Here is a 23,018-nt window from a genome sequence, read left to right as displayed (position 1 = left end):
CACAAATTCCAATCCAGATAAGTGAGTCTAGGTTGTTAGTTAGCTAAATCTAAACATTTTTTTTGTATTTTCGCTTAAGTTTTCTGATTTAATGAGACATTTAAATACAATCTAAGGCCTGTTGTTTTACATGTGTTGATCTAAAACACATTCTTAAATTTCTACCAACTAAGGCTTATTTAGATACCTATGTCTATAAACCTTAACATTATTAAAAAGAACATCTCATCAGTTGCTAGGTAGCCCTGCTTGTTAAATTACCTGATGTGTTCAGTTTTTGTGTGTTATTCCTCATTACCACAACATGAGAAGGTTCTGGATACAAAAAATAGCTGATAAAAAAACATGAAGTTATCTGCCCACTATAAAGGTAAGACTAGGGCAGGTTTTGAGCATTTTGTTTTGCAAATGAATGGCACTATATAAAGAATGATCAACGTAAACAATGAAGTCAAACTTCACAGTGTTTGAGAAATTGCAGCTATGCGGGTTGTTGAATTTTTATTTTATTTATGTTACGTACATGATAAAGGTAAACGTACTTAGGCACGTAGGTAACACAACTTATGTACATAACATCACTTATGTTAGAGACAAACCACGCTCGTTTCCTAATAGTAATTGTGGTGCCTAAACCTAACCAAACTGCGACCATTTCATAACCTTAACCACTTGATTGTTACCATGATGATAAAGGTCGGGAACGCCTGTCATGTCATTTTGGAAGTCATTGAAACACTATTCTGTCATTATGAGGACGTGTTGAAATGATCTCATAAATAATGGAAACAAAATGTTCATTTAAAGGAGTACAGACAGAACCTAAAGCAGGTTTCAGGTGATTTCAGTACTGGTTCTTTAAAGCCTTAGCTACAATATACTCACTGTGCACATTACACTATAACCCCCAGCCATCTAGCCCACCGAACTCTCCACCAACCAGTAATAAGCACATAGAAACAGCATGGAGCACAGTGTTTTAACCAGCCATTAAGCAGGGGAGAGACAAAGAGAAAGTGGAGGGAAAAGAAAAAAAAGTGAGGAAATGAAAAGGAAACAGAAGACAGAGAAAGAAAGATAGAGGTGAGGGAGTGGGGGGGTGGTGGGGGTGGGGCAGCAGAAAAGAAAGAGGAAGAAGAGAGAGAGAGAGAAAGAGAAAATCTAACACGTAGTCCTTGCTGTCAGCCAGTGTGTAATTAAGTTCTGCACTCTGTCACCATCGCTCTGTAGAACTGGTAATTTAACTGGGCCTGAGCCAGGAGAGCAGATCAGAGGAGGGGAGAGCAGGGACAGGAGGACAGGAGAGGTGGGAGAGAAAGAAACGAGGAGGGGAGGGGGGATGGAGGAAGAGAAGGAGAGAAGTTAAGAGAAGTTACAGGAGAAGACGATACATAATTAAATAATCAAGACAAGAGGAGAGGAGATGAAGAAAAATGACCCCCAAAGGAAGAGTAAGGGGGATGCAGAAGCAGGGGGAAGAGAAGAAAAAAGTCAGGGGAGATGACAGCGGGAAGAAGAAGGAGGAGAGGACAATGGGGAAAAGAGGAGAGGAGTGAGGAGTACAAAGCAGCAGATAATTGAATAGAAAACTAGATTTTCCAGCTGGCTTGTATGGAGCTACGGGTGTCTCAAAGCTTCCAGTTGGCTGTTCACATGCATTTAACATTCAGAGTGTTGTCAGGTCAGACTCCTCAGTGGCTTCAGCCGGTGAAATGAACAGCTCGGATCATTTAAAGGTGCAATATGTAAGAATTGGCCATCTGTTCAATTCATACTCCAAAAAGGTCAGGGGCCGCGAATCACCATTCTACACCATAACTGTAGCTGCCATTAGCCAGTTAGCTCAGTTAGCTATGCAGTTGGTTGTCCTATTAAATGCATTTACTGTATGTCTATGAGCTAACTCCCACTCATAGGACTGATCCACTTGTGATCCGTCTGCCATTCAGCTCTATATTTGGATACTCTCTTTCTTTATACGGGCAGACTTGAGCTGTTTAGCTACAAAGATAATAATAAATAAATAAAAAATGGGGATCTGAGTCTTTGTAACCAGGGCAACAATGATGTTGAGTGACAACTCGCCTGTCATTCTAGATGTCATTCTCTTCTGCAAATTCTGATTTAATACTTCTCTGCTATGTCTCCTGACACTGTTTTGGTTTTATTTTTTCTCTCATGTCACTCCAAGCATGTGAGAATGTGGTGTATGCCTTAGAGTAGGGTGTGCATGAAAATATGGGAGAAAGCATCCTGTATTGCTTCAGAAAGGGACAGTGCATTTTATTTTTTAATACAGGAGGATCTCATATTATTACACCTCTAACCACACCAAGGAGTAATTTCACAGGGTCTTGAAGTAGACATGTACACCACTGCAACCTTATATATAATTATTATTACTTACTTATTCAATCTTAAACTTTATACAGAGTACTCTGTAGTAGTACAGAGACATACAACTCACTACAGTACATTCATGGGGTAAAAAACCCTTTTTTAATTGAAATATTTTAAAGATATTCACTTATCTTAGTATTGTTAAAGTAGCAAATCTGTCCAATCGAGGGAAAAATAAAGGGAGATCAGGAGCTGTATATTTGTGCTCCTGTGTTTAAGTCCCATTTTTTTTCCGTTACCAATATCATTGTCATGTCTTGTTGATGCTATAATGGGTTACAAAAAGAAAAGCAAGAATCACCAGAATAGACTTCCCAGAGAGAGGGAAAAGGGAAAAAGAGTGATAGAGAAGACACTTAAAATAATAAGAAAAAAAGGCAGCAAAATCAGAAAAAGGATGAAGAAACATTTGAGAGAGAAAGGAGATAGAGAGAGAGAGAGAGAGAGAGAGAGAGAGAGAGAGGGAGAGAGAGGGAGAGAGAAAGAAGCAACCAAAAAGAAAGAAAGAGTCAGAAAGGAAGGGAACTGTAGTTAAGCAACAGAGTAAATGGCTTTTCAATGTGCAAAGTCTCTGAGGACAAGAAGAGAGAGGGATGTTAAAAAAAGAGCGAGCGTGATGTGACACTGATGAACCCGCTATCCAGTCTTTGACCTTGCGTGTGAGCATTGTGTGTGTGTGTGTGTGTGTGTGTGTGTGTGTGTGTGTGTGTGTGTGTGTGTTTGTGTGCATAAAAAACACAGTAGGAGGGGGTAAGAGTGTGGCAGATTCACTCCATGGGGAGTCTGAATGGACGAATGCACAAGTGGGACTGTGTGTGTGAAAGTAAGTGCTAAAGCAGTTGACTGAAGGGCAATTAAAGGATAGTGTGTGTGTCTCTGTGCGTTTAAACGATGGCCAGTGTGAGGCCACACTGCTGTGTAGCTGTGTATCGACATTGTAATTACCAGTGAATAATGTATGCCCGTATGTGTGTGCATGAATGCATACGTGTGTGTGTGCGTGAGTGTGTATCAAGTGTATTTGCTTGGGGAGACTTGCTATTGGCATTCTAATTAGACTGAATGATATACTCCCCCTATTAAGACCAAAGCTGAGCTGTACATAGCGGCAGTTGAGCCATGCTGCATTGTGCACCCACCACCATGTTTGCTCCACTGCCTTGCTCCATGGCTGTTGCTAAGTAACTGATGGGGATTATACACTTACTACAGATTAGCCTACTCAAGGAATCAAGAAAATGTATTTATCATTATACAACACAAGGTTCTATAATAAAATTAAAGTTTGCAGTTCCTTCATGATGAACAAATTCAATTCATAAAATAAACCAATATATACAGTTATTTATATACAGATATACATACACGGATATGTGTACACCAATCAGCCATAGCATTATGACCACTGACAGGTGAAGTGAATAACACTGATTATCTCATTATCATGGCACCTGTCAGTGGGTGGGATATATCAGGCAGCAAGTGAACATTCTGTCCTAAGGTTGACGTGTTAGAAGCAGGGAAAATGGGCAGCGTGTGGAGTTGAGCGACTTTGACAAGAGCATCTCCAAAACTGCAGCTCTTGTGTGGTGTTCCCGGTCTGCAGTGGTCAGTACTGATCAAAAGTGGGTGGCCAAGGCTCATTGATGCACGTGGGAAGTGAAGGCTGAGCCGTGTGGTTCGATCCAACTGACGAGCTACTGTAGCTCAAATTGCTGAAAAAGTTAATGCTTGTTCTGATAGAAAGGGGTCAGAACACACAATGTTATGCAGCCCCATATGCAACAAACTGTGATGCACTATGACCACCAGGGTGGTCATAATGTTATAGCTGATTGGTGTATATACTATATAAACTATTCATGCTCTACCTTTACAAGTGCACATGTTTAAATGTGGCCACAAATAATTTTTACAATTAAATTACATTAATTTGGTATTTGGGAACTACGTTTATTTGCTTCTTGCTGAGAGTTAAATGAGGACATTGATTGTCTGTGAATTAGGTTCAGAGCTAAAGTCTAGACACAATAAGCTTCCAATCATAAACGCTAAACTAGGATAATTACTTCTCAGCTCAATTGTCATATGTAACACACAGACATTAGAGTATTACTGATTTTCTGACTCTGGGAAAGAAAGCAAATAAGCTTATATGCCAAAATGCCAAAAAGCCAAACTATTTCTTTTAATAATGTAATTTTGTTGTATGAATGTCTTTGCATTTTTTGCAACACTGGAGCAGTCATTGTGTTTCAAATCGCTGAAAAAAAACAAACAAATGTTGTAGTGTCTTAGAGGTTTTAAAACAGGCTGAACTGCTAGCTTGACACTTACGCAATGCTCAGGGCAAGGGACAGCAGAGGCACCACAAATGAGCTGAAAAACATTCATTCTACAAGTATTAGGCCTTGTTTGGGTGTGTTCAAATGACTTATATATGTTGTCATTCCTTCAAACTGTAGTTTTTGAAAAAGTGACAACCCTACTCTTGTATAGTGTTTTGGATTTTAGCCACTGAATATACACTGTTCATTCCAATGACAGGCACCTATGTAAAATAAGTGACTTATTTTGAGCCGTTTGTAACATTTTCAGCTAATTTTGCAACGTCTCTCAACACATTTTTCACCATGTATCTTCCGTTCTCTCCTGTCTCTTCCCGTCTTTGCCCTCCCACTCTCTTTTTTTGCCCCTCGTTCATTTACAATAGAACTTGACAGGGAATCATTAGCTGCATAATGAAAAGCAGCAGACCAGTAATATATACCGTCACTGTCTATTACAGCCTCCTTAGCCTAAAGACCTTGAATGTAAATTAGACTATATTATGTTCTGTTAAAGTCTGAGTGGTGGGTGTAAAGTGGCTCGGAAATGCTTTTAGGACACAACGCAGACAGCTATTGTTGTGGCCTCCACGGTGTACGTGATGCAAAAACAGCCTTATATATTCAGCAAATAGTCAAGTGTGCTGTTGTGCAAATGGTTGAGTTATTATTTCATCTTTGGAAGCTAATGAATTGATTTGTGTGTCAAGGACGACGTCCCTTGAGGTTCTGAGACACTTGATTTATCACAAATTAGTTGATAAATATATGTATATAGTTTATGTAATCCCAGCTATCAACTGGCTATTTATTTGATGATAAGCATAGGTATTTAAAGCTCAAACCATCAAGGACCTGAAAGATCAAATAATGTTCAGGATCTGATGGACAATGATTGGAGCCAATAATTGGGTTCCAACTCCAAAAATGTAATTGCTACACAAAAACATTTTAGCCTTCTTCACCTGGCATTAGTTCACCATGCACCCTTAGAGCTGGGACCCTCTTGGACCAGTTTCTACAATTTGCTGCATGTGTCATTCACATCCATTGAAGCCAATAGGACTGATGAATTAAACAATGCAAGCTAGCCAGTGTGAGCTGGATTTGAAATGGGTTTGAAATGGCAGGAGGTAGCAAAGTTGAGAGAACTGAATTGTGAAATAAATAAAAATAATAACAGGGTAGAGAGCAGTGAAAGGACAAAGTAATTGCTTTGCAAGTTTTAAGCAACTCTTAAATCTTAGCAAAGTCACTTGTTGAGTCAAAGTCTTAAGATATGTGTTTCAAGCACTGAATTATACAAGTGAACATATCACATCTGGACTGTACACATGTTCTTTCACTGGTTACATTGAGAGTGAATTCTCTTTTCTTATTTCTGTTTCTGTGGTTGCTGCACCAGGGTACTCTTAGTTTTACATATTGTATTCAGTGTAGGCAAATGTATGGCTGACCAGCTCTGTGGATGGTTTGAGTTTTTAATGTATGTTTCATTTAATGCCAGTGTCTACAAAGGCCTTTGTGTTGCTAGTTTACTTGTGTCTTTGTGTCTTTGTGTGTGTGTGTGTGTGTGTGTGTGTGTGTGTGTGTGTGTGTGAGGAAGGCACACAGGCCCAGCACACACAATGTGGGAATAAAGGAACATATAACTTTTTTTTTTACAGCTGACAACAGTTGGAGATTGCAACAGTAATAGAGATATCAGCAAAAGCTATCATGTTCACTCTAGTGGAAGACACATCCACATAGATGCATGGACTGCTATATGAGTGTACACACATACACACAGATACACATCCAGCTGACTAAACTGGTGTCTGAGAAAGAAAGATTGGAAAACTATTAGCTGGAATGTGATCTTTGTGTCTCTACAGACATTGCAATCTTTCTCTCTCTAGTCCTGCTCCTGCACTTGCTTTCTGTCCATGCGTACCGACCCTCAGACACACACACAGACACACATGTACACAAACAAAATCTATTTTCTTGTCTGTGTCCCTGTATTACAGTGCCAGCAGCAGAGGGGCTCAGGGAGAGTGAGAACCTGAAGAGGCTGGGGTGAGAGAGGTAGAGAACACATGTAAGAGAAGGAGAGAGGGCCAGATATCGGTTGTGATTTGGGACTCTTGTACAGATTTAACGGTACATATAGAGCCCAGCTACTGAAAATTGCAGCTGACATTAAACTCTGTTTTCTGAAGATGAAGCCAAACACCAAATAACTTCTCAGGGATCACAGTCGTTCCAAGCCAGCCAATTTAGAGGCATTTTTCAAAGAAAAAAGAGAGCGAAGTGTTAACTGTAAGCTCTACAAAATACATGAGAGTCTTCAATATAGTGTTTTTAGTGTATGTGGAGGGAACTATTATTGATGGTGGTAAAAGAGCCAAGTTCAAGAGCTAAATTCAGCTTGAGCAACTGGAAGTGAGACACTTCACTCCTCTGTAGTTGGATGTTATGAAACTTTTTCATTGTGTAATAGACTAAAAATAAAGTGTCTACAAAATCTTGTCTGGATCGAGCCGCTTTTAATATATAAAGCAAACTAAACATGTTGGGAATATTGACCTGAAAAGACTTTAGCTTACAATTTTCACAGCAACTTTTATCTTGAGTGCAGACATGAGTACATGACATGATAAAAAATATTCATTACTGGGTTCATTTGGGATTTGAAGATGCACATTTCCCAGTACACATTATGATAAAGTACACCATTAAGTAGTACCTTAGCTAAAAAAAAAGTAGTTGAACTGTAGACAAGAAATTGGCAGGATCTTTCAAAAGACATATGGGAGTTCCAAAAATGGCTCCTATGGTTACATTTTGGCAACTTATCTTCCGTTCAGTATGCTTATTTTCATTCCAAGAGTGAGATGAGAAGGTAGATTAAATTTATTTTTCATCTAAACTTACATTTTTGTAACCACTTCCATATCTGTATATTAAGTAGGGAGCTGAAGCCTGGAGGAAGGAGATGTCACAGTCACACTTTATGACCAAATATGAAGGTTTTGAGGCGCTTTAACGTCATGCTACTACTGAAAGATCAGTCATTATCTGCATTGCTTTAATTACTCTAATAACTCATATAGTTTTAGGCATTCTGGCGTGGACTGTCTTGCACTATTCTTTATGCTATGTTTTCTTACAGTTTAGTTGCAGATGGTCCTCTACATTCCCTGCAGCCTGCTGCAATAATATGGCCTGACCGTCGCAGCAGGATCCCCCCAGGGAGCTTTCAGACTTCCAATGTGTAATGAAGATGAGTAAAGTCTATTTATTATGTTCCCGTCCTGTGGACAAACAGAGGGCATGTGGCTGCAGGCTGGGCTCTATCACATGAGAATTCTATATGTGTGGAGCACCTCTGTCCACTTTTCTTTATTAATTATTAATCATTAGGTTTAGCTAACTTTTTGGGGGGCTTTTTTTGGACAACCATAGTGCAGGTAAGTTTAGCCTTTTTTTTAATGAGTCACAACGTCCACTCCCATCTAAAAGGCAGACCTTCCTTAATCAGCTGCACAGTTCAGTCTTCTAACCCTGCCCCTTGCCAACTGTGTGTGTGTGTGTGTGTGTGTGTGTGTGTGTGTGTGTATCTGGCTGTTTCCTGGCTATTATCTCCTCCTGTGTGTCAGGTCCTTCCAGGCAGCATCAGACTGTTGCTAGTCTTCAGTTCTGATTACACACTTCCTTAATCAGGGCTTCAGATGCTCTTTGAACCACTTCTTTCTTCCTGGGGCAACACACACACACACACACACACACACACACCTACACACACACCTAGACACACACACAAACACACACACACACACACACACACACACACACACACACACACACACACACAGTTGGCAAGGCCATTTCTTTGTGAGATATCTTTATTGAGCTACAGTAAACACACAAGAACACTTGCATCCACTAAAGTTTGTCATGGACATACATATACATACACACAGTTGGTAAGGATCAAAACAGAGCCAAAGAAGAGTGGATCTTGGACTGACATCAGAGTGATGTCAGGAAGCCAGTAACATGACACCAAATGAATGCGAATGTTGCTCTGTATCTGCAGGATGTGTAAAAAAGCAACTGTTTGTCTATTGGTTTGCTAAGCAACTTTATGAATTCATAGAAGCAAAAGTATTATATGTTTCCATCCAACATAAAAGGTGTGAAAGTCAAGCTTAGATGACCAAAATAAATCAGCTTCTAGAATCACTAAATAACATCCTACAGAAAAATCACTTTTTGTTGCCATCATTTTCAAACTATAAAAACTCACAGGCATAAAACAAATACTGGGAAAGAAACCAAAAAGAGCGAAAAAGAAGTGGGAGAGTATTTTGATCCCTTGTGTTACTTTCTCTGAATATGACTCAGTTTGTAATGACATTTATCATAAGAAGTACTTTACTTTAGTTTACGTATGCAAGCTAATTTTTCTTTAACCAATTACAGTGATAAATATCATCAACTTTAATATTGCTTCCTTTGTTGCAGATGGTACAACATTTAATATACGCCTTAATTGTAAGTGTATATGTGGATAATCTGTGTGTTGATCCCCTGTGTATATTGTGTGTGTGTGAGAGAGAGAATATGAGCTGCTTTTCCCTTCTGACCATTTTTCAATTAAAAAACACTAATATCCCCAAGACTGTTTTGCCCTAGTTATTAGACAACCACATACACACACACACACACACACACACACACACACACACACACACACACACACACACACACACACATAGACACACATATACAGTTTCCAGTTTATCTGAGTACTGTGCTGCCTTCAGCATCTTCTCCCACTCATGCCTAAGTACACACACTGCTTGATTGAATAAGAACACTAAATAGAGTGTGTGTCTGCATGTGCGGATGTGCTTTCACTGTTAACAACAGTACACAACTTCCCTTGTCCCTACATATGTGAGTGTACTTATTTGTTTGCACCTGTGTGTGTGTGTGTGTGTGTGTGTGTGTGTGTCTTCTGGCATGTTCTCTCTCAGTTTGTCTCAGGTTGGATGATGCTACTTATTTATCAGCAGAAGAGAGGATTATTTTTATTTATTTTGCCCGCCTTTGTGTGGTTGTGCCATTGCGTTTGTTTGTTTCCATGTGGTTAACCCTCATGTGAACTGTGTATCGCCTCGTGTGAATGGGGTGGCTATCGTTCAGGGGAGCGGGTCAGTGTGGGCTGATAATTGTAGGGTTGGTGGTTCATTTCCAGGCTCCTCCTTTCTATGCACGGTAGCTCCGTCAACGTTGGTGTGTGAATAGCCTGCAGGAGCTAGGACTGTCCATTGAACCTTAATACGTTTAGATTACCAACTGACATAAACCAAACCATTGGGGTATGTTTGTGAGATGAGTTTACTTGTACCTCATTTAACCCTTTTCACTCCCTTTTATTTACAAGCTTATAGCAAAGTCACTTCAGGACTTAGCTAGACATGCAATATACATTATTTGAAGGAATTAGACTACTCAGACCTGTTTTTACTTGGAAACACTATATACATACTCTATGACAGTTTTAGGCAAGTTCTCCCTCTTCTTCCTCAGGTTTTCAATACAGTGCACATTTCTGAATGTTAATGGGTAGATAATCAAGTTTTGGGTCATATAAAAAGGAAGTCTATTGTTGTCATGAAGTCAGGCTGGTAAGCTTGGGACCTTTGGACTTTTTCACTTATTTCTTTCCAGATTTCTGCACCACAAACATAACATGCTGTAGTAAAGACAAAGTCTGAAATTGTAGTTTTAAACTTACTTTTAAGTGGATGTGTGGACACAGAGTAAGTTATGATAAATGTTAATGTTAAATGTCAATAAGTTATGATCCTAAAAAATCCAAAGTCATTTTAGGTCAGGTTCTGTGGTGCAGCTTTGTGTTAAGACACAATGAAACACTGATGCATTCAAGTTCGAGGCTTTTGTAGAAAAGAAAGCATCAGTACTGAAATTTTAACCAATATGGCACGTCTCCAATTCAGAATATTCTGTTTCCAGTGGTTGTGTTTCCTTCTGCTGCCAGCTAATACAGTATCCAATACGAAAGACAGATACACACACACGTACAAACATACACACACACAGACAGATAGGAGAATAAAGTAATTAAAAGAGGGTAAATATCTGACAGGGAACAAACAATGGCAATTTCTTTCTGTCATCTTCTTTCTCAGCACTGCTGCTTTGGCTGGCTCCTGGTAAACAAAGCACACACTCATTCATCCAGCAAACGCAAACACGTTTGGTCTGGATAAGAATGTAAGCTGAATAGTTGATGGAGAACTTACAAATACAACTCAAAACTCTCCTTTTTACAACCAGACGACACAGATTTAAGAGTCTGTCAGTGACACATTCAGATCCAGTGAAACTATTTCCAATCATGTCTATATCATCAACTGCTTCCCAAACTGTTTGCATTTCTGAATGGATGAAATTAAATCCCACACTTTGGAGAAAGACTGATTGACTGGGAAAAAAGATTATTATATTCAAGCCTTTCAAGTGCCAAACTGGATTCAGAACATTATGTTTTTTCTGCCAAACGATCTGCTCAAATCTAATTAGCATCATAGAACCAGACAGCACTCGGGATTTTGTTTTTCTTGTGTTTACTTGAAATGAACTGATGGTTTTCTGTCCAGATGAGTGATAAAGTAGAAAGTAGAAAACTGTTTATTTCTCGATGTCCCCATCGCTCTCTCTGTCTTTCTCTGTAATGAGGTTCTCCTTAATTACATTTTAATGGGCTGGAAACAGCTGTTACAGGTTTATATCTCTACTCATCCCTCTCTCCGCTTTTATCTGTCTCTCTTCCTCATCCCTTTGCTCACCCACCTCTACCTTTGTCAGCTACTCTTTTGTTTTTGCGCTGGGTCACATTTTCTCTTATAATCATTGTCAGGCATCTGCAAAGTATAAAAGTATAATCTAACAGAACTAAAAGGTTTTCAGTGTGGTTAAAATGTGACACAGGTAAGCTACAATTCATCAACTAACTGTGGAGCATAAACCTAGAGATAAAAATTAATATTTACTTTGGTTATGGATCTTTGTCGGTTAAATACTTTAATGAGTTATTTTGAATTATTTGAGCATTGCCATAATCGGGGGAAAGAATTAGTCGGTAGGTTCTCCATGGAACACGAATTGACGCTGCAGCTGATTGGACTATGATATTCAGAGGCAGAACTAATGGTCTTGAAAATTAATATAATTTATGGTATATACTCAAGAAATAATGATGATGTTATTTTTTTTAGGAGAGCGGCATCCTCTCGCCTTCTATTGGACTAATTTCAAAAGAAAAACACTTCTGACAAATGATTGTAAAAAATAGTAAATTTTGGAAAGTTTATGAAAAGTGCTATGACTTATAAATATTGCTTAAAGACCTAGTTGAGGTAAAAAAATTAGATTTTTATGAAAACTGCTACTACTAGCTAACCCCTAAAAGTTATATATATATATATATATATATATATATATATATAAAACAAGAGGGAACATACCAACTGTACAAACTGAACACTTTATCCATTTCCTTATATTTACGACTAATCTACTTTTCAACTTCACTTTTGTTCCTGGATCTTACAGCAAGGCAAAGTACAATTAATGAAAGAACATAGGCCTAAAATACATTCTCCACTAATTTTAATCTACACAGCCCTTTTCATGAAATGCCCTGAAAATGGTACCGTTATATAGCAGAAAATCTAATCTAAAATCGAAATAATAATAATTAGAATCTAATTACAAAAATTTGATTAAAAGACATTTACATTTGCTCTTTGGTTCTTGAAACATGGAGAAATGGACCTTAATGCTGACACCACAGCTTATGTTGATCCTGTTGGTGCAATATGTCAAAAGCTTTGAACGTTTTCACAGAACAAGTTATACCAGTGACTCGGGCTCTCATGATGGATGACCTTGTCGTTCAGGGCTGTTCAGGTGGAAAACCAGGAAATAGGAGAGAATACAGGAAGGAGGGAGGGGAACAGTCTTCCCCAGAGGTCACATAGGTTGCAGGCAGGAGGATCACCATGGATCATTAAGTAACCGACGGTTGTAGCGGGTGTTTTTGGAAGAGGGAAATAGACCTTTACCACACTTATTGAGGGAAAAAAAATATTGTTATAGGATTCAGAGATGTGTAAACTTTCCCAGCAGAAACCAGCCAACATCTCCACTACACGTCTCTTTCTCCCCTTCTTGTCTCTCGTGTCTTTGTCTCTCTGATTAGTGGCTTTATCATAAAGAAAATACAATACAATAGCAGATAGGTTGACAGCAGGGACACAACATGGCTGAATGTATGGAGCTGCTCTGTATCCATACAGAAAGTTACATATCCATATGTATCCTTGTGTGACTATCTGTGTGTGTGTGTGTGTGTGTGTGTGTGTGTGTATGGGAAGAGAATAAGGGAATAATTCTTTGCTGCTCACAACAGACTGTTGTGATTGAATGCAAGCACAGGTGTTTACACCTGTACAGGTGTTTCTGGTCCAATCAACACACACACACACACACATCAACAAACACACATACACTCACACACAGAGGTAGTGAGTTTGACGGTCTTAATTAGGCACTCCAGGGAAAAGAAGACTCTCAACTGTCTGATACTCCACAGCAATTAGCCTATATCGATCTACAAAAGGAGAGAGAGGGACAGAGAGAGAGACAGAGAGAGAGAGAGAGAGAGAGAGAGAGAGAGAGAGAGAGAGAGAGAGAGAGAGAGTGTGAGTTGAAAAGTGACAGCAGAAAGAACACAAAACAAACACGCATTTGAAATAAATCACAAAGAATTACAGAGAAAGAGGGCTGGTGATGAAAGGAAGAAAGTAAATGGAAGAGGGAGAAAAATAAACACACACACACACACACACACACACACACACACACACACACACACACATACAGAATCCCAATAGACCTTACACAAAATTAGCTTACCACATTGTTAGGAGTTTATTCCATTGTCCGCTCTCATTGTCTCTTTTAGCAGATTATCTCCAATAAACAAACCATGAACCACATCAGTTGATTTATTCACACACACACACACACACACACACACACACACACACACACACACACACACACACACAGAAAAAAAAAGAAAAAAAAAAGATAATCCATCCTTCTTTCTCTGATTCTCACACTCACAACTTTTTGTAACACACACAGGTTAAGCGTCTCTTCACCTCTAGCCTGCTGTTACACATGTATGAACAGATGATTTATCCAAATTAGATTCAATTATGCTCTTAATCAGTGCTCAGTGTGTGTGTGTGTGTGTGTGTGTGTGTGTGTGTGTGTGTGTGTGTGTGTGTGTGTGTGTGCGCCTTGTTCTATTGAGATTGACCATACAGAAGCCCCACGAACAAAATAATTTTGCGTCGCCAGTGATGTGATAACCTTTAAGTGGCACTTTAAATGGCCTAATCTTAAACTAAGCTGCTAATCTTAAAATGAGGGGATAATCTCTGACTCTCTGATAATCCAATATTAGGATTAACACTTCATGCCAATTCATGTGGAGGGCTGGGTCACAGCAGACTGATAAAGAGGTGTGTGTGTGTGGTTGAATGGGTCAATTCACTTTCTCAGTGTGTGTGTGTGTGTGTATCTGAGTGTGTGTGCCATTGTTTCTGTGTGTGTGAGATGGTGTGTGTCAAGGTGACTGTCTGGGGGTTAATAACTAGTGACCCATAGAAGGGACCAGAATGGGGGCTTTAAATACACACAGACACACACTTAACAATACACATTGTCTAGACACACACATTCAGTCTCAGTTAATTCCTTTATTTCGTGTTTCTCTTAAACTGTAATGGGCCGTAGCTTGTCCAAATTGATTTGACAGTTTTATTCTTATCAAGGATTAACACAAAACTGCATGACCGTGTGTGTGGGTGTCTGTGATAACATCATAGTGCAGGTTGGCCCTGGAAATTGATTCTCTGACCTTCTCAAGTTTTCTTCGTTCTTTCTTCATTTAGGGTTTGGATAAAGCAAAGCCTTCATGCAGAATATTTCTGACCACAAAAAACGTTTCAGATATATAAACGGATTCATTCTGCTTGAATACGTCACTGGAACTTAAAAGGACACTTTGACATTTTGGGAAATGTACTCATTCGCTTTCTTGACGAGAATTAGATGAAAAGATTGATACCGTTCTCATGTCTGTGTGTTAACTATGGAGCTAGAGCCAGGAGTCCATTAGCTTAGCTTAATATCTGCTAGCAGCAAAGGTATTATTGTTGCCTACAGCTACACACTTTCTACATGCTTGCTTTCAAACCGTACTGTACTTGGCAAACAAATTAGTAGTGTATAAATGTAACTTCACGGAGACAGGATTGCATATAGACACACTCACACACTTCGAAACACAGGGGCCTCAAACAAACACAGGGGCCTCAAACTGACCATTTTCATTCCAAGAGATTTCTAATGGATCCTTTTTCTCGCTGAGGAAAGTGAGCCAGATGAAATCAGAATGATTGTATGCAAATACGAATGAGTGGCTCCATGCCTGGAGTGTGTGTGTGTGTGTGTGTGTGTGTGTATGTGTGTGTGTGTGTTGAGATGGTAGTGCTGTGTACCATCAAAAGCATACATACACACGGAACACACACACACAAACAGTGTAATTAGGTACATAGCATAGTACAAGCTTTTTCATATGGAACCTCAGAGTCCATTTAACGCTGAAAATAGCTGCAGGTTAGGGAGCTAAAACACTGGTGTGTGTGTGTGTGTGTGTGTGTGTGTGTGTGTGTGCGTGTGTGAGAGAGGTAGAGAGAGAGCAAGAGAGTGTGCCACCATCTACGTCTGTGTGAGAGTGGTAGGTTTTTGTAGGTTTTGCCCCCCAGTCTAATTGAGTTTTCAAGGAGCTCTTATCCTTTAAGAGAATAGTTTGTGTGTGAGTGTGTGTGTGTGTGTCTGTGAGAGAGAGTGTGTTTGTGTGTATGTGGAAGGGTTGGAGGTTACATGCATGCAACTATTGCGTTTATGCTTTATTTGTACAAATATGCATTTTTTGGGAGCGTTTTTTGTGCTTTTGCTCCACTACTTCATATTTCATTTCCATTTTATACAAATAGTAACACAATCACACGGTAAAAAATGTACAAAACTGCAAAATATAAACACACTTCACTGAATTTAACTTACTGACAGAAATGAATGCTGTCAAAACAGTAGAATAAAAACAAGCAAACTCATTTTATCTTATGTTCCTCCACCTTCCTTTAAATATCATCACCATTAACGCAGCAACACAGACAAATGTTTTTTTTCCATGTTGATTTAGTCATATTTCCTTTAATTACAGTGGTTACCATCTCCCTTCCTTCATCTATCTGCTTACTTAGCTCTTTATCTCTCCAGGGTGCCGTTTGGCTCAAGAGCTGCAAAATGGTTTAGATATCTCATAACACTCATATAGCACATGTTCTCAACATATACACACACAGTAACAGCACAGTACAATTAAAATGATGTAGCATCCTTATGTAGGCGGGTTGTTATTTGGTGCAGTTGTCTTAAAGATTCATGTGTTTAGTGTTTAATGTGTGTGGTAGCTGCTTTTTGGTGTGAGGGTGTGTGCGAGTGTGTCGTTTTGAACGTAAATCCGTGACCTGGCCACAGGCACCTGCCATACTGGAGACAAAGTGTATTTGTGTCGTTTCAGTATGTAAGAGTGTGTGTGTGTGTCTTCTAGAAAGGTCATCGTCTACCCCCCGTTATTTTACTGCCAAACTCTCGCCCCAACTATTTTCTAGTATCAGCTTGTGTCCCCTCTTTACAGTAACTGACACTAAACTAGACTCCATTCACTCGTACTGGAGTCTTCAGCTACTGAAACTAGAGATAAAACATAGAGATAAAACTCAACTGAAAATGTTCAATTTGGAGAGCAGTGAAATGCATCGGTTATATTACATTTTATGCTGTTATATTTTGTGTAAGCAGTACATTGTGTAGTTCTAGCAAAGACACTGCTGCCTGTATCAGTATTATGTTACAGCCAGTGTCTGTAAAGCTCTTTACGTCTACCTATAACTTTATGATGATTACAGACACTTTACACAGTCTGTCCTGGTTGATAATCCCAATAAAGTCTGTTTAAAATATGACACAGGTAGAACACAACTTTTACACCATATTAACACTCTCCGAAATAAAAAAATTAAATACACCACGTAACATCACACATCATTATCTGGTGCATCCTTAATTTATTTTTTTTTTTTACTTTAAATCCTGGAGGTCTTTAGAATGTGCTCACCAAATTTGGATATGGCTCCAAGAGGCTTTTTTGTACGTCCTGACCTGATACATATGCCTGCAAATTTCCATTCATGTCTGCGAAACAGGACACCTTTTTGAACATTTGTAGGGGGCACTATCGAGCCATTTTGACACACCCACGAGCAACACCCAGATAAAAGTAAAATGCTGCCATGTGAGACGTGTGTGCCAAGTTTCATGAGTTGTTGAGCCTGTTTAGCCCCCACAAAATGCGATCAAATCTTAAAAGAACAAGTTGATGCACGCTGCATCGCTATGGCAACATGTTTCAATAAAAATTTAAGATTCATAAGATGTAATTGTCAACAGTCTTCTGGGTCTTCTGACCAAATGTCAGCAGGATGTGGTCAATTTGCTAGGAGAAATACATAAAAGTGTAATAAATTCCACCACAAGGTGGCGCTACCACTTTTACTTAATTTTATCACATAGATGTGTTCAGGGCGGGACTCTTATCAGACAAGTAAAGTTTGGTGCCGATTGGACCATGTACACCCAAGTTATAGCAAATTCACAGTTCTTAGTACTCGGGCCCTAATTATTACTTTACAAAGTTGATATGGTGAATGTTGAAGCAAAATGTATAACTTTTTGTATGTTTTCAATTATCATGTATAATTGTGCAGTTATAATGAGCCAAAGTATGTTTTGTCTTAGTTCTCCTGTGACCTTGCTTTGCTGCCTATGAAAGATTACATAACATTCCATTGTAATAGATTAACATGTATTCCCAAGATTACAAGTGTTTCTATTGGTCAGACGTGACATACATTCACTCAGCTCTGTCCTTTCAGCTGATACAGATTGACTCTGTTACTCTTAGTATGTTGCATTTGAAGTTGTGTTTCTGTCCAATATTCACTCTTCTTTCAGCTCTGTTTTGGTCTGGACCAACTCCTGAGCGCAATATCTGCCCCTTAAGTTGCTAAATGTTCCACTATTTTCACCAATTAGTCTCTCAACTGTGTCTGTCTGCCGTTCGGTGCTGGGCAGGTCCTGTACACTGGGTTTTTAGAGCTTTTTCACTGAAAACATCTGCCTGATGCAGCTGGAAACATGGTTGGTTAAGAACTGTGATAATCAAAACAGTAAATTTGTTTTATGTAAAACCAAAACTAATCTGAATGGTGCTAAAACCCTCTGCAGAGCTGTTGGGCACTGGATAGATGGGTGATAATTCTTTGTGGGTTTGTCATTACGAGCAACAGCTTTGACATTACACATAGTAATCTGATCCTCCAGTACTAAAACAATACGAATTTGTGTCAGTTGTGCCCTAGATCATTCAAACAAAAACCTGTACTGTAGTTTGAACATCGGTTTCATTTACTCACCAAACATGATACGCACAAAGGAAGCTAAAACTATGCTCAGATGGTGGAAGCAGTAACAAACTATAGAAAAAAAAAATCCAACATAGTTACCCTTTTTTTTAGCCAAAGAGACAATAAACAGGAGGAACAAGTAATGTAGTTCATTAAAAAAGGTAGTCTTCATTTTGTAAAACACTTACATTAACAGCATCATATTAACCTCAGTCTTATTTATTTATGAAAGTCATACTGTAGGTATTATAATGAACATGACAATATCATAATAGTGTTTAAAAATGTATAAGTATATATGTATAGTGTACAAAACATGTATGCTGATAAGGAATACAGGTCACCTTCCTATTATTTCGTCTTCCACCTTTTATTTTGAAGGAGAAGAAGGCAGCGACATTTTCTAGGGTGATTGATTACCATGCAGTTTAATTCGATAAAGTAATAATCTAAGTCTTTTCTAATCTCCTCTTAATTTAACCACTATTGGCTCATATTAAAGCACACACTCTTACACACACTCCTACACACAAACACACATCCTCACACCGGATGATGAGAAACATATTAACTAACTAATGTCTACACCCCGTTGGCTATTGATCAACAGCATCCAATTAATCTGATTAATTAGCCCACCATGGCAGCACAGAGGAATGGTCAGCAAGTCTCTATAGCTGTTCAGAGGGTTATTAAGACACACATATGCACATAATTGGTTTAGAAATTGCTCTGCCCGCAAATATCAAACACACACATACACAGTCCACATGTAAAGAGACAGAAAACAGAAAGAGGTCGAACGTTAGGGAGAAAATGTTTCTTCAAGTTAAATAATTGCTGGTAGTTAATTTTATTCAGACTTTAAAAATGCTAGCTGTCAGCTCAGGCCTTTTGCGTTTTGTTTTCATTGATTTGACACAATAACAAATTGACACCATTAACAAGATGTAGAGCTATTGTGAGCTGAGTGAGGTTAACTGAATTAGTGAGGTGCAGTGTTTGACTTTGTAATGGCTAAGCCCAGGGCATAAGTTACTAATGCTAATGCTATGCTGTTGTAGCCACATACTATACATGCATGCTTTGGTTGACTCTAAGGACGTTTACTGCCTCAGAACCGAATACTGAGAACGTTGTGAACTTTTTAAGTGTTACGAAAAGATCAAGGTTATTTGACAAAAACAAATAAATCCAAATCTTGCCTCACTGCCTTTTTACAACTCTTTCAAATGCACTTCAGAGTCTTCCTCAGCAGATTGTTCAGTTGTCAAACTGTTTATTTGATTTCATTATTCATTTATTTATTCGGTTATTTGGCAACTACACAAACTCCATCCATCTGAGAAAGAATATGAGATGCAGTTGAAAGCCCCAGAAAAGTGGAAATTCAGTGAAAGAGATATGTTTGGAAAGTAAGCTCTCTGGTATAGCATCCTTCATTGTTTTACATAATGCAAAGTAATACATTAGAACATAAAATTAAAATAGAAAATTTACATTCTATTGTTTTATAAGTCCACAAATACAGTCACTGTAAAGTTACAACGTAATAATAAGTTGTGATTCTGTGTTCTTCTTTAACTTGACCATTTTCAAGTTTCAGGTTTCAGGATTATAAATGTAACCATGGTAAATACAATCACCCACACCAATTAAAGCAACTACAAAACCACACCAAATAAAACAAAAACTGACTAATACATGCACCAGGAATGACAATAAGAACAGCCACAACCAGAAGAACCACTTCAGTCATCTAAACTGTGAATAGTCAACAAACCCACAACAACAACAACAATAGAAGACACAATAATGACAACAATAATGCAGTACACAGGCAACCACAAGAATTTCAGCCATCATAATAACACATCAAAAAAACAACCACAGACAACAATCTGCAACAGTCATGACCAGTGGAGCAAAAACAGCAACCACAACTAACCTCAACATCAACAACCACTACAGCCATCTGTACATAACATGAAGAGCTACCACACAGACAACCCACATCCATAAAATAAACCATAACATCATATGGCAACAATTAAACCAACAAAAAATATATGTCATTATTGACAATGTGATTATATAATGACATTAAAAACCACAGATCAACCTTTAAAGACATTTTTCTCTGTTCAAAATAACATCAGAAAGAAAAATTAGCATCAGAGTGTGGACTGTGGTGAAGAATATTATCATCAGATTGGGAACTGCTGTGGTCATTACACACTGCTGGAGCTCAGTTATGTTCAATGAGCAAAAGAAAGAATAGAGAGACGGAGAGTTGAAATAGTGGCAGAAACGGAAGTAGAGAAAGGAATAACATCAAAAAGTGACCTTATTCATAGAGCTGTTACATAAAGATATACAAGGTAACATGTTTTACAGTATATTTCAAGCACAACAAAAACAAAAACCCAACAGCAATGAAAATATGGAAGCACTGAAAGAACAATCTAAGAAGTAAAGTAGAAGAAGCGGTGTGGAACATCAAATGCAACTGCATTAAAGAAGACTGACGAAATAAAGATGAGATCATTTGAAGAACAAATGTAAGCTGGGAGGAAATAAATGCAAACGGAGTAAAGCCACAATAGACAGCTCAATTACGCTCTCTTTCTCTCTCTCCTCTCATGACAGCTCTGTAACACGATGCATTGTACTGCACATTTATCTGGTTTCTCTCAGCATGCTACCTCTCTAATTATAATGCCCCGTTGTATTTATCAGCAGAATTACATGGGTGATATACACTCAAAATATGAAAGTATATCATTTGAATGCTAGCAGTTTGCTTGTTGTCTTTGACCTTCATTTGATGTAATGTGAAAGGCTGGTGAGTCTTAAGGAAGCACCAACAAATGTCCATGTTATACGTCATGTCAGCAAGAATCAAAGAGTCACTGCTGGTGCATTTCTTTTGGATAATTCTTTGAGGTCAGTTATTGCTCGAGTTTTGTCTTTTTAAATGTAATTCAATCACCTACAGTGGTGCTAACCCTGTCTCCTAGGAGTTATGTTTATATGCTAACAAGTTATTGTACCAGGTGTTTTGAAGAAACTATAATTACTGCCTAAATTATGTTCAGTTGAAGTTTTTTTTTTACTTTGCACACAAGTTGTAGACAAACCCCAGGAGGAGGATTCACATCCAGACTGCAGCATATGGTTTGGTTTAGACAACAAAAGCACTGGAATTGATGCTAAGGAAGGATCGTGGTTTTGGTTAAATCTTTGTCAATCAAGCAGGTCATGTCTCATTTTTTGATTTTTTAAAATTTTTAACCAAGACAGGGTTCCTTCCCTCACCTAAATCAAGTGCTGTGAGTTCCTAAACATAACAATAAAAAAGTAATCATGCTTAAGTTGCTATGAACAATTACTGTATTGCTATCTGCAATGGATGTTGTAGGGGGAACAAATGAAGTTGGTTGTTAGTCATCTGCAAGTTTTGCAGATGTGTTCAGTATCAACAACTTGCAACATGGCTCATTCATTATGAATTAATTAATTCAATCAATTTCTCATGTTTGTAGAAATATAATTATGTTCCTTGTATTTTTTTGTTAGAAAGTAGTACTGTATACCGTATAACCAGATGGGTTTTCAAATCTCGTACTAATACTGACATCACCTTGTAGCATCTCTGTGTGAATACCAGACAGAAACCATTATGGCCTGAATGTATAGAAGACAGTACAAAAGTGCCTTTTTGATGTAATCCTCTGTATGGCATCCGCTGGCTCCAATAAAACTGTATTAAAGTGATGGATAAAATCCCTCAATACACATAAGACACAGACATAGAACGAAAATACATTTATTCCTGGTGTCTTGGTGGTGATTTGGAAAATGACTGTTCCATTAAGGAGATATTTAGGGCCCACAGTATGCTTTGGTATGTTTGCGCCTTTCGTGAATGATCTTTTTTCCCAGCCTGTCTTTCTTTTTCTTTCAAAGAGATCATCATTTAACCATTTTGGCTGCTGTCAACCACCCTTTTTTTTTTTTTTTTTTTACAATTTCCAATTTAACTCTCAGTGGCGCTCTACATTAGTGTAACATCACAGCATAGTTTTAGCAGGAAAGGAAAGGAAGAATGACCCTGTAGCTTTAATGGATTTTAAAACTTTTTTTCCTTTTTATTATTTCATTTTCTAGCAACAGAGGTAGCGGAGCGCAGCAAGAGTGCTTGTTGCTATAAAATGAAATGTCATACTATGACATCAAAAGGTTTGGACAAAGAAACCATCTACACAAATCTAAGAGAGTTCAGATATCTGAAGGAAATACAGCAAGCTGTGAGACAGAGTGGCCGCTCAGGTACAAGAAGTCATTAAAAGAGCAATCTTGTTCTGTGTCTAAAAGATGAGTGCACACACGGAGAAAGGTAGGAACACAAGAGTGAGAACATGAGAACGCATGCTTGATGCAGAAGTAAGAAAAACATCCAAAACCTACAAAATAACACAAACTTATAAAGTGGCTCACACATGCACTCACCTAACAATTTAAATATAGCTACACATTGTGATTCAAAGGACCATAAAAACATGTCATCATATGCTTACACACACACACACACACACAC

The 23,018-nt window shown here is 38.4% G+C and overlaps 1 protein-coding gene across 5 annotated transcripts in view; it reads left to right on the top strand.

Annotated features, from left to right (window-relative positions):
* The window catches only part of il1rapl2 (interleukin 1 receptor accessory protein-like 2), a 363,155-nt gene that overhangs the window by 71,280 nt on the left and 268,857 nt on the right, over nt 1-23,018 (top strand). The gene's annotated exons all lie outside the window — the stretch shown is intronic.

The sequence above is a fragment of the Dicentrarchus labrax genome, unplaced genomic scaffold, assembly GCF_905237075.1.
Source record: "Dicentrarchus labrax unplaced genomic scaffold, dlabrax2021, whole genome shotgun sequence".
NCBI lineage: Eukaryota > Metazoa > Chordata > Actinopteri > Moronidae > Dicentrarchus > Dicentrarchus labrax.
This window is presented reverse-complemented; position numbering and strand designations above follow the sequence as displayed.